The sequence below is a fragment of the Micropterus salmoides genome, unplaced genomic scaffold, assembly GCF_014851395.1.
Source record: "Micropterus salmoides isolate LMB-PRFRI ecotype aquatic unplaced genomic scaffold, ASM1485139v1 Ms_hic_scaffold_18, whole genome shotgun sequence".
Taxonomy (NCBI): domain Eukaryota; kingdom Metazoa; phylum Chordata; class Actinopteri; order Centrarchiformes; family Centrarchidae; genus Micropterus; species Micropterus salmoides.
The window spans coordinates 3,426,350-3,440,622 of NW_024040928.1; positions in this window are offsets into that span (position 1 = coordinate 3,426,350).

Consider the following 14,273-nt stretch of genomic DNA (forward strand, 5'->3'; position numbering starts at 1 on the left):
TTTAACATGCTGAATGTTTTTTTGACTTGTGCTTGTGCAAGTCATTGACTTGAAATGTGACCACACTTTGGATTGTCTTGTTAACAACTGTTATGCCTGTAGTGTCAGCAAGAGAGTTGGGAACAAAATGTTGGAAAAGGGATCCAAAATGGGTCTGGCTATCACCCATAATTTAGGATGGTTTTCAGTCACATATTGTACAGTCCGAGCTAGTAATGCCAACAAACGTGTATATCCTTTGCTTTTTCCCTCAGTTAGGCCAGCCTGTCTGTGGCTTTTGGGGTATATACGTTAGACTGGAAAAGACAACAGCTGAGTGGGTTGATCTGTTCCAGGTAGGTCAGAGCTCCCGAGCAGGTCCTTGTACTCTGTGGGGTTTTTTTTCATTGGTTGCTGATAATCACAGAGAGGCCAGCTGGGGGATCTGAGAGGGAAGGAAAGGCTCCGTGGCTGCCGGCCAGCTGGCAGCATGCTAACTTTGGAGGGGTTGTTTTGGTTGTTGGAGGAAGCGGTCCCTGGATATCTACTGCAGGCCCCAGCACTGCCCTGCTGCACCTGGTATTTTTACACCAACAGTGATCGTGGCAGTAATTTCGCTCAGCCAACACCACATCCAAAGCACACAGAATGTTAGTCCTGTTTTTTTTTAAGTAAATGTGCAACACTAAAATGAAAAGATCTCATAGACCTTCTAAGCTGGTATCTGTTGGCAGATTGGGTTAAGGTTAGGGCTTTTTCAGTAATACTGACACCTCCTACCTTTTAGAGATTTTCAAGGATGTTCTACACAGATGTTCTTATGTTGTCCATCATAAAGAAAACAGATCCAAACAGAAAATTGTTCCGTAGCAGGATACAATGTTAAGTGGAAATAGGGACAATTATCTATAGTCCGTGGGACAGTTCAGAGAAAGACGATGGCACAGCGCAGGACATGAGTGCTCTGCATCAGGCGAGTAAAACCACCCAGAACATCATTAGAATTCATCTACTGAGGTTCAGTGATATCAGTGAGGTGAGATGACGGCACAGAGCCCGAATGATACAAAAGACCCGCCAAAGCCAACGAGTGACACAAGGTACATGATAGGTACAGTTTTAAAGGAAAGCCACTAAGATGAAATGTGTCCATATGGATTTTTTAAGACATGTAATGTGTGTTTAACAGAAGTGAAACACATGGTGTTTTCAGATGTACCTGTCTTCCAGCTAAATGCTTTCCAGATACAGTGGAAGTATGGGACACATGTTTTTTTCCAGGTTTTAAGAGCCTATAGCAATTATTCCCAAATCCATCAGATCTGGTCCTGGTTTACATTACTATTGTAGTTATTTTTAATGAAGTCTTGAGTATTTTGAATTTCTGTACTTCCCTAGTTTAAATCGAATGAGAATCTTTAATGTATATAAATAAGTGAAATCTTTAGGGCTGGGCACGTTAATGCCTTATTGTGTAAATGCATTGATTAATGCCGACAATTATTTTATCGCACATTAACGCAGTTTTTATTATATTTTTGAAAGTCCATTGCTCACTGGCTCTGAATACACATACTGTCAAACCATGTCAAACCACTGTCACAGGAGGGGCGGGATTGTTGATCAGCCACCCAAACAAGCAGCGGAGGGAGACTTCGGCAGACTACAGCTTCTGTGCGCAACACAGTCGTAGCCTATTTAACTTCATTTACAATTACAGGCTGCATACCTTTACCTGATAGGCCTTCATCTAGTTTTGCAGGGACTCTGCCATGCGCATTCCCTCCTGTTGATGTCCTATTTAGTAAACCGTAATAGATTCTGGAAACTCACAAACAGCGAGGATCAGTATCTCTTCCAATAAATTGTGCTGTGCGTCGTGTACAAAAAGTTCAAGACAATTCAACTTCGGCGGCGGGCATGTGTGTGATGGGAGCGCACCCGTTTGTCACTACGCCTTGTGCTCGTCCACCTTCATTGGGACACTTACTACTGAACATACATTTCTGCTGATACCTGTTCAGAAAAAAAGAAAACCGATTTATATATGTTAACCTGTTACTTAGAAGGTGCCTGTTATGATCGTGGCTCTGGACTCTGATGGTAACTTGTTTTAAAAAGCTAGATAAAAGGTAAGGCAGTGGCAAATGGCTTTGGTTTTATATTTCATTTGATTACAATAAGTTAAGTTGATTTAAAAGAAATATTTTATTGCTACTGTGTAAAGGGAATACTGCTGGTAAAAAGCACCTGATTTGTTTAAAGTGTTTGCAAACCACATGTTGTTGCACTTTTTTGTGTATATAGCAGTACATTAAAAGTGCGCAAAACACTACTTTAGAATTCATTATTCAATTTTGCGCATAACAATGTGATTAATAGCAGAAAACCAAGCAATTAATCGCGATTAAAATTTTTTTATCATTGCCCAGCACTAAAAATTTTGTCTCTTAATGTTATTATGCTGCGTATATCTTAATAGTGTATGCAAAAATCTGAAGCCTTTCAGCTCGGGAATTTATGAAACACTCTGATACACTTGGAAAGCTAACACACCCATCTTCAGCAATTAGTTCTCCCCATTTTTACTGTAGGAGATCAACATTTAGGTAACAGACCAATTTTGTGCAATAACTTCCTTAATTATACCATCATCTTTTGTGTGATACCACCAACAAGCTAAGACTCTCAAATTCACTAAAATTTTTGGCAATTTTTTATGCCTCTGCACCAGCAATAGTCATGTCCAGAGGCATTATATTTTGTCCATCCATCACTCCTGTTCTCGTGAACGTGACATCTCAGGAACGCCTTGTGGAAATTCCGTAAAATTTGGCTCTCAAGGAAGAAGTGATTAAAATTTTGCGGTCAAAGGTAAGGGTCACTGTGACCTCATGTCCGTGCCATTCTCATGAGCGTCATGTCTCTGGAACGCCAGGAAGAAATTTCTTCAAATTTGGCACAAACATCTATGTGGACACAAGGATGAACTGATTAGAATTTGATTGTCAAAGGTCAACTTCACTCTGACATCCTAATGTCCTGGAAAAACACTGGCCATTTTTCAGCATCCTAATTCAGGAACAGAAGGGAAGACTTTGACCATATTTCACAGTTGGTTGGACACTAATCTTTATAAACAGATATCTGCATATCTGTAGGCATGCGACAAGATTTTGGTATTGGAGGCATTCTGGTTTCCATTTTTAGTCCATTTGTAGTATTGGCCAATCACATTTTAGAGGGCTTTGGTTGCATGCAGGTAAACGGTCCATGTGGAGTGCAAAATAAGCAGAAGTCATTGGCCGAAATGTAATCTCAGAACCGATCGGCTATCATCTGACCACAATTTAGCAGTATCTAAAGTATATAGATATATATAATAGTATATTTATCAGGGTTCCTTAGAGAATAGCTTTATGTTATCTTAAAAAATGTCCATAATCCAGATATATGTTGGATACACCGAAGCCCGGAAACATTGGCAGTTACTCCCAGAGGCTAAATCGACATCAGGCGATAATGCTGACCGCAAATGGCGTATGGTAGCACGCCTAGCTAATCGTGATCCTGTGATTAAGTGAGTTTTACCTACAGCTCACAGAGAGGCTTGGCCACATTTGGCTGCTTAACAGTCACCTGAGAGACAACAGCATTGTTATAATTACCATAGGGTCATTCTGGTGTACGCATAGGCACCTGCCACAGGGCACTGGGCCAGGTTAGGCTACCTTAATAAGGTAATTAACATTACATTTGGAAGATGGCCGCGCCAGGTACAGCAGGGGTAGTTACAGCTCTCTTCATACATGTACTTCTCATGAGCCTTTCTGCCTTTTCCGACACCGGTCAATTACTGACAGATTCCTATGATTTGAGACCGTCATCCTCACACTTGTTAATAATAAAGCAAGCAAACAAGCACTTTGGATTTGGAAAACACGTCCTGGCTGCCACGTTCATTCATCCGCACCTCTTCGGCCGTCTCTCAACACATACCAAAACTACGCTTAAACCACAACAAACCCTCGCATTTATCATCGCAATCTGCCTCCTGCTATCCGGGGACATCCACCAATGTCCAGGCCCGCTGAACTGCCCAACAGATGAAAACCATGTCAACACCACTGCTAACAACAGGAGCATCATCAACAACTTACAGGTATTCTCACCTTGTTCATTTCACACTGCACTACAACAATCTCATCTCCGTCCTTGTGTTCCTCCTGTGAGCGATGCGGTGTCACCGGAATCCAGGACAGACGAGGCGGTCAACAGGACGGAGCCATTGGAGCCCGGGAGCGGCGCGTCTACCTGGGACAGACCGCGCACGCCAGCCTCGCTGCAGCGACATCCCGGACCATCACATCACATCCGCGTAGTGGAAAGCAGGCCCCACCGCCGTCGACCCCAACCTGTATGCAGACCGTCCAGATTCGAAAAACTCGGAGACTCCATCAGCTCGTCTCCACCTGGACCTCACCCTCACCTGCTGCATCTCCGCAGCGCTCACCAAACGCGTCACTGGCAATTACGTCACCAGAACACGACAAACACAAGGACCAATAAAGGGCTGCGTCAGAACGGGCAACACCGGAGACATGGAAAACGTGGAGTGGATTTCCGCCTTCTTCGCACTCTTCCCAAATGTAAGATCATCTCAGAAATAAAAATAGACCTTTTCAATACCCAGTCACTGACAAACAAAACCGGTTTAATATCTGAACATATTCTTGAAAAACAAATAGACATGATGTGCCTCACTGAAACTTGGCACAAACAAAATTCATATCTCGCACTAAATGAAGCCTGCCCCCCAGGATACACATACCTGGAGAAGGCCAGAACCACCGGCCGGGGTGGAGGTCTTGCTGTCATCCATCGCAAAGACCTAATTGCCACCCCCCTTCCACAGCCAGAGCTGACCACATTTGAGTGTCTTCCATTCAAACTCAGATCACATAAAGTAGTAATAACAATACTCCTCATCTATCGCCCCCCAAAACCACACCCTGGATTCATCACTGAGCTGCAAGATCTACTCACATCTTTCTGTGCAATTACCCATAATACACTCATTATGGGAGATTTCAACCTTCATGTTGACTCCCCCACAAACCGCCCTGCTGCAGAGTTCCTTGAACTCCTGGACTGCTTACATCTCACACAACATGTCACAGTACCCACACACACAAAAGGCCACACTCTTGACTTAGTCATAACAGACACCGCCCCTATCACCAACATGAGAGTCTATGACTTGGGCGTGTCTGATCATAAGGTTATCTCCCTGGAAGTGCCCCTAGCAAGTCCCTACCATAAAACAAAACGTCAAATCCGGTTCAGAAATTTAAAAGCAATAGACACCACCCTCTTCAACCAAGACATACAGCAAATTTCACTAGTCACACAGTTCGCATCAGTTAATGGCTCTGTTGACCATTATAATTCCAGCCTCTACAATATTCTTGATTTACATGCACCAATCAAAACGAAAACAGTTACTTTTTCCAGGTCAGCCCCTTGGTACACAACAGAGCTCCGGAGGATGAAAACGGCTGGCCGTGCCCTGGAACGGAAATTCACCTCCAGTGGCCTACAAGTACATCAACAGGCCTACCGTGAACACCAAAAATCATACTGCAAAGCACTCACCACAGCCAGGTCTCAATATTTCTCTCAAAAAATCTCAGAGTGCTCTGGAAATTCAAAAAAGCTGTTTGCGTCAATAAACTCTCTTCTCAAACCTCCCACATATGCACATTTTGACACCAGTACAGACCAGTGCAATAGGTTCATGGACTTTTTCACCAACAAGGTAGCTTCAATCCGATCCAACCTTTCTGCCACAGTTTCACCCTCCTCCAAAATTAGTCCCACAAACCCATTAAAGACATTTTCTCTCTTCTCAGGCATTTCTCAGACAGAGGTGGAGAGGATCATAAGGTGCATGAAATCCTCCACATGCTCACTGGACCCTCTCCCCACATCATTATTAAAATCCAATATTACAGCCATCAGTCCATTGATCACAGCAATCCTCAACCAGTCACTCAAATCCGGTCAGGTCCCTCCAGTTCTCAAAACTGCAGTTATCCGCCCCCATCTGAAAAAGCCGTCACTTGACCCCGACATCCTGGCTCATTACAGACCCATTTCAAACCTGCCGTTTTTGTCCAAAGTCCTGGAAAAAGTTGTTGCAGCCCAACTCCACAATCACCTTCACATCCATAACATATATGAAAAATTTCAGTCCGGTTTTCGAGCAGCACACAGCACGGAGACAGCCCTGGTCCGCGTCACAAATGACCTACTTATGACTGCAGACCAGGGCTTACCATCTCTCCTCCTCCTACTGGACCTGTCGGCCGCCTTTGACACTGTGGATCACAACATCCTGCTTCACCGTCTCCAGTTTATGGTAGGACTTTCTGGGACTACACTAGGCCGGTTCCAGTCTTATCTCACAGCCAGGACGGAGTATGTGGCTCTAGGACAGTCCCAATCATCACCCCACACAGTCAGCTGTGGAGTGCCACAAGGGTCCGTCCTTGGTCCAACCCTTTTTACCATCTACTTACTACCCCTCGGTCACATCATCCATAAACACAAAGTTTCATTCCATTGTTACGCAGATGATACACAACTATACATAAAAATGGACTCTACACTCCCCTCAGCTCTGCCATCTGCACTTCAGGTTTGCCTGGAGGAGATAAGGGCATGGATGGCTGACAACTTTCTTCAACTAAATAGCAGCAAAACCGAAGCCATCCTGATCGGTACTCCACATCAAACCCAGTCCTCCTCCCTCAGCAGTATATCCATTTTTGGTCATCACATTCCCCTGTCTACTTCTGTTACAAACCTTGGAGTCAGACTTGACTCAAATCTCACATTCGACACTCACATCCGTCACCTCTGCAAGGTCTCCTTCCTCCACCTCAAAAACATCGCCAAACTCCGCCCCTCCCTCTCACAACTAGATGCTGAGAAGTTGATCCATGCCTTTATCTCCTCCAGGCTGGACTACTGTAATGCCCTCCTCGTCGGGATCCCTGACAGGAGACTGCAAAAGCTCCAGCATATTCAGAACTGCGCTGCCCGGGTCCTGACGAGGAGGCGCAAATATGACCATATCACTCCAGTCCTGAAATCCCTCCACTGGCTGCCCATTCAATACAGAATTCAATATAAAATCTGTCTCCTTACCCACCAGTGCATACATGGAACTGCCCCTGCCTACCTCAGTGAACTCCTCACTACACTCACCACCTTAAGAAACCTCCGCTCCTCCACCTCTACCCACTGCCTGCACCAACCAAGGACTAAACTCTCCACCATGGGAGACAGGGCCTTCCAGGCAGTCGCCCCACGGCTCTGGAATGCCCTCCCAGAGCCCCTAAGGGCCCCACAAACTCTGGAGGTTTTTAAGAAGGGCCTAAAGACTTTTTTATTTCAAAAGGCCTTTTAACAGTCATGGTTTTAAATTTTTTGTTATGGTGTTTTATTGCGATTGTTATTTTCTGGTACTGTTTTTAACCCCTTGTTGTTGTAGCACTTTGAGATTTCCCTGAAATGTAAAGTGCATTATAAATAAAATTTATTATTATTATTATTATTATTTTGTGTAAGAATACATCTTTACATGGTAATCAATTAAATGTGTACCTGTTAAATATATCTGATTACCCTTCACTTCAACACTGTATAGTCACTGCATTCATGCATACTATGCATCATCAGTATGGTGCTAACTTCCATTTAGCCCCCACCAAAAAACTCTTTATACCTTTTATTCAGTTACTTCCATGTAGTCACTAGATGGGTCTGGACAGACATGAATGTAAACTGCAACCTGACTGGTTGGGGAAGACATGCAACCATTCTGAACAATTACAGGTGCTGGTCATATAATTAGAATATCATCAAAAAGTTGATTTATTTCAGTAATTCCATTCAAAAAGTGAAACTTGTATAATGTATACATTCATTCCACACAGACTGATATATTTCAAGTGTTTATTCCTTTTAATTTTGATGATAACTGACAACTAATGAAAACCCCAAAATCAGTATCTCAAGGTTCAATATTGAAGACACCTGGTGCCACACTCTAATCAGCTAATTAACTCAAAACACCTGCAAAGGCCTTTAAATGGTCTCTCAGTCTAGTTCTGTAGGCTACACAATCATGGGGAAGACTGCTGACTTGACAGCTGTCCAAAAGACGACCATTGACACCTTGCACAAGGAGGGCAAGACACAAAAGGTCATTGCTAAAGAGGCTGGCTGTTCAGAGCTCTGTGTCCAAGCACATTAATAGAGGCGAAGGGAAGGAAAAGATGTGGTAGAAAAAAGTGTACAAGCAATAGGGATAACCGCACCCTGGAGAGGATTGTGAAACAAAACCCATTCAAAATTGCATTGCCTTTGGAAATCAAGGTCCCAGAGTCTGGAGGAAGAGAGGAGAGGCACAGAATCCACGTTGCTTGAAATCCAGTGTAAAGTTTTCAGTCAGTGATGGTTATGGTTAGTTATAGCACTATCAAAGCAACCTGGGCTCTCATAACACCTGAGCAGTGCCACAGACTGATCGACTCCATGCCACGCCGCATTGCTGCAGTAATTCAGGCAAAAGGAGCCCCAACTAAGTACTGAGTGCTGTACATGCTCATACTTTTCAGTTGGCCAACATTTCTAAAAATCCTTTTTTGTTTTTTTGGTTCTTAAGTAATCTAATTTTCGGAGATACTGAATTTGGGATTTTCATTAGTTGTCAGTTTTAATCATGACAATTAAATGAAATAAACATTTGAAATATATCAGTCTGTGTGTAATGAATGAATATAATATCCAAGTGTCACTTTTTCACTTTTTGAATGGAATTACTGAAATAAATCTACTTTTTGATGATATTCTAATTATGACCAGCACCTGTACACAGTAAACAAGTACCTTTTGCCGCGACAGCTACAATGGGGCAATAATTCTTGTTAAATTCAAATATGGGCACAGTAAGGAGATCACTGTGCCATATACTGTAAGATTGTCTGCCACTGGCCCGAGCATGGCAGTGATGTGTAAAAACCAGGGACTAGGTCCTACTGTTGCCACCTATACAGGTAATTGCTGTGACTGGTAAGTTTCTCAGGCAGTCAGGAGTGCTCGGGTTTGACTTTGAGATTTACCAAACTTGCAGGTTTGTCACTGACCTCCTCTCTTACACATTCCATTCAGTGGATGCTTTTATCCATTTTCTGCACTATAAGTGCATATTGTCAACTTGTAGAAGTGAATCCCAACCCTGACAATATTTTCACTATGAACTATGACCACGCTGCTTCTTTCCCTCATACATGCACACCAACATCAGAATGGTGTAAATTGGCAGCAGCTTCCTGTTAGGAATGCTGATGCAAATAAAACAAAACAAACCCACAAACAGCCTGAATACCTGAATTATGATTAACAGTATGTTTCCTGTTTTTTTTTGTTTACAATGGTCCAATTCTATGTAGAAATGTATAGAGTTAAAGAAAACAGCCTATATTTATGCTCTGTTCAACACATTTTAACAAGCCTGGACATAGTGCAGGGTTGCCAGAAGAGTTCCTGTCAATAACATGAATAATGAATGCAAAACTAAGAAGAACTGTAGGTAAGAGAAGGCACCGGAGGAAATTATTTTCTTCCACAATAAATTTGCTCCTCTGCATTAGGCTTTGTTCAGTAGTGATGTGGAAGTCATGACTGAATTGTTAGAAATGAAAGACTCTTTTTACTGACTCAGGAGTCACAAGTCCTCATCTCCACTAACTCGTTCACTGACTCGCCCCTCCTACCTGCTACTAGCTAGTGTAAACTGTGAAGACGACACAAGACCACGTGTCACTCACACTAATGAGCCAAAGGTCTGATTCACTCACTCACCCGCAAGTTCCATGCCACAGCCAGTAACTGTCCATTAATTTTAATTTGTCCCCTTTTTAGTATTTAACAAATGCTTCACAAAAAGTGATGGAGACATGTCCCCAGGATCCCCAGCGTAAATTACAACTATGAAATGAATCCAATATTTGTGCACTAAAAACTCTTAAATTGTGCAGTCTGAGTTGTTACAATTAGTTACACCTTGGCTAGATAAGGTAATGTAATTTAATGTGATTATTCATCCTGTTCGGTTTGTGCATCTTAAGGCTGTTTGAAATATTGGCTTGAAAGCAGCATCGATAAAGAGTAACATTCACTGACCAGGAACCTGCAGGCGGGTCTTCCAGCTCTGCTGTTTCATTAGTGCTTGCCAAAGTGTGAGCGCCACTGACCTCGGCCTCAACCACCACTTGTCCGTGTCTCTGGCTTTCTAAATTTGAGACACTTTCCCATTCTCAGGCAACAAGCTAGCGTTAGCTTGTTGGTAACCCGTCAGACGTTTTGTTTTCTTTCCTAACTGACTGATACGCCCAGAGCTTGGATGGCAGAGCTTGTGCACCGCGAACACTCCACAGTCTAGAGCGTAAATCTAAACACTGACATAAATAGTAACGTTACCTGTACTGCCGTGTAACATCAGAGTCACACCAAATGGAGTAAATTTATAAAGTCACACACATAAAAAGTGTTTATTTATGACGTTACGGCATTTATTTAACCCTATGAAAGGACAAGAACAAATTTAAGACCTTGGTAAACGAAATTTAATACTTTGGTAATGTAATTTAATACTTAAGGCCTTCTTTTTGGAATATGAAATTTAAGATTTTTAATACTTTTAAGACCCTGCAGGTACCCTGGTTTAGGTGCAGTCTGTGTCACCTTTATCCACAGGATGTAGGCACATTTATTCAATAAAATATGTGGCGTGTCACACTGAAGCCAGTGTTATCACACTAAGACACAATCAGTCTTTACTGCAGACATTTTAACATTTGTTGTCCAGCTTTTCATTATTTTAAATGGCGATTGGCTGCAATTTATGTGTGTCTTTGTTTGGACATTTGGGAATCCCTCCAAGCCCCACAGTGAAAAATGGCAAACGTATTATTGGCCTGGAGTCTGATTTGGAAATAATGGCTGTAGCACATGAGGGCAGAATCATTTGAATATAGATTTCATGGAAGCATGGAGTGTAAGGTTACAATCTGGATGGTGCTCACAGATTGACGTCAATTGGCTGCAATAGTTTGTCATATTTCTTACACTGAGATTTGGAAACAACAAGAAATGCTAATTTGAAGTCTGTCCTTGTTTGATCAAAGTTGTACTAAGTGACAGAGTCCTGACTTATGAGAAAAAAATAAAGGATACTTAACATTTTCTGCGCTGAAATTGTACTTTGACTGGCATGAGAACAACATTAGTCATTTACAATGAATGCGACAAATCTTATATGGGAAGCAGAACCAGTAAATGTTTGGCATTATTGCTTAATAAATTATTGTTACTGATTCATTTTCTGTCTATCAACTAATAGAGTTCTCTTTTCAGCTCTTGCCTGAAATTTCTGGAATGATTTACAAATTTTATTGTATGGAGCCTGTATTATTATGGATATCTGGACAAAAAAAAGATCAGTGTCAGTTCACCTGAACACAGTGTAAAAAAGGGCATCATTCTTGATTTGTAGTGACACCCCAAATCCATGTTCTCCCCAGATTTCCTCATACTTGGACAAACAGTTTCCTTGTGTTGACAGATAATGCTAATAAGATCACATCAATGCACTCTACCAGTTTTGAGCAAACTTGTGGTAGCTCCCTAAACCCCTCTATGGCATTCCTCTCGCTGAAGATAAGAAATGATGCTGTAGAGCACAATGAGCACATTATGTCCCGTCACATTTTGAATTCCCTTTGACGGATTGAAGGAAATTCTTTGTTATGTAACACACAGGCACTGCTAACCATGCCTGGATTTAATCCCACGTCTGGAGCTACTTTATGCGTCAGGTTTATGGGAAACAGGTGAAAAATGTGCCCCATGCTCTACAGATCATCAGGACCTTAGTGAATTGACTGGAATTAAACAATTAATCTCAATTTTTATCCTTGACAAGACCTCTATGACCTCTTTCTGTTGTACTCCCTCAGTGGCTGATTGTGAGCCCTGTATGACTGGGAATGTGAGCTCCCCCCCCTTCTTGCTCTAGGACATATGTACATTTTCTCTGTGGAATGCCGGAAAGGCATTGTTGTCTTCTTTTGAAAGGTCTTCCAAGGTCTATGAATGTTATGTTCTCAAGCCCTCTCCGTAGTGTAATTCACAGTCCACTAATTGCTGTAGTTGGAGTTTTCATGGAAAGAATGAAAAGGATGTGGTCACAGTTACTTGGGATTTGTCTGGAGGGATAAAGGCATCAGTGGGCACGTGAACAATGTTGAAGGGGGATACAAAAGGAGTAGCTATGAATCAGAAACCATTACTAAATGCCATGGCTGCTGAGCTGAGAGTCATTCAATTTGTTCAGTAAAGTCCTTACAGTCACTCACACAAAGGTTCTTGAACTGATTGTAGTATTTATTGTACTTTGTGTTTATAATTTTGCAGTTTTTCTATATAGTAGGCAAAACACAAGACCAAATATCACAAAACTAAACCCTCTTGTATTTGACTAATTGACAGTAACTTGTTGTTTAAAGCTGGGCCGCACAGCAGCACATATTGATAGCTCCAATTGGCAGATAGATGTAACTGTTTACATGTGAATCTGAAAAGTATTTTGTGGAAGAATTTTGGATTCAACGCCATGGCGTCACCTGTTAGCTTATTAAGTGAGGCAGTGGCACTGCAGCTGAACTCTACACTCTACTGAACAGCTGACAATTCTACTATGTACTTTCAGATTAGACTATGTGGGCTGTCTTTAGATTAATTAGATAGTATTATATATATTTATTCGTTCTAATTCTTTTAAACTTGATTTTTTGAAAATGTGTGAGCGTTAACTAGTGCTAGTGAGCTACGCTGTGCTTTACACTTTTCTGTGCTAAAAGTTGGTGATATCATGACTACTTTGTATGTAGGGTGTATTGCAATGTCACACTTTCAAGAGAGGTACAAGCTACCAGTCTTTATATAGCTTCAGTTAGTTACTTTCATAATTTTAAGTAGTGGGGAACACAGCCTTGATTATGACATTGTAATCACAGAATGTATAAAAAACAGGATTGTTTTATAGTATTAGTATGTTAAGCTGTAATAGTGCACCAACCCTTTCATAACCTGGCCCCTCATTCATTCTGGCTGTCCTGACTTAAATAAATGTAGAGACAGTACAACCTCACCTACCCTTCCAAGGTATATGGAAAATGGACAGTCGGAACAAACTTCAGCAACACTTGATTATATTATTGAGTAAAAAGGAAATCAGTGGAGCTGAGGTGAGCAGGTGAACAGTTTCAGGTTCCTGGGAATCAGCATCACAGAGAAGCTGACATGGTCGTCTCACGTCTCCACGCTGGTGAAGAAAGCTCAGAAACGACTGGATTTCTTGAGGAAGCTTAAGAAGACCAAATTCCCACGCCAAGTTCTTGTCAGCTTTTACAGAGCAGCAATAGAAAGCATCCTGACTGGAAACATCACTAACATGGGATGTGCACAGCCCAGGACCGGAGGGCTCTGCAGCGGGTGATTAAAACTGCTCAGAAGATCATTGGTACCCATCTCCCGAGCATCAGTGATATCGGTGAGGTGACTACGCAGAGCCCAAAGGATACTAAAGGACAGGATCCACCCAGCCACAGCCTGTAAAAGTTTTGGTAATTTTACATTTTACAGACAGTTGTGTTATCCGCTTCTTCAGAAAATACCCTTTTACGGTAGAAGTAGGCAAGCTAGCAAAGCTAATGACAAACAGCCTTTACGTTAGTCTTTTGGGTGTGTCATTATCTGTTATCCTAGCTCTCACAGACTCTCCGCCTGAATAGCAAAATGACTAGTTACATCTTATCCAGTGTATCTTGAGAAATTATCGTGGAAATTTTGATGTCAGGCAGTGAGCTAATCAGGCTGTGTGAGGAAAACGGATGCTTTATCTCAACTAAGTGTGTTTTACTGTTCATTTGTAGTTAAGAATAAAAGGTCTCCAGGTGTTCCCAGTGATAGGACCTTCACTGGTTAGGCCTACACTGTCATCTTGTGTAAATGGGGAGTTCAGTTACAAGTGACAACAGGGTTGGCTGAGAGTCTCTGGCTTGTGTTTTCAGCAGTGTCTTTGGAAGAGTAAAGGCAGTTTAAGACAGAAACTGCCTGAGGCTGTCACAGCCGCTCACACATCCCTATAAAAGAGACAATTG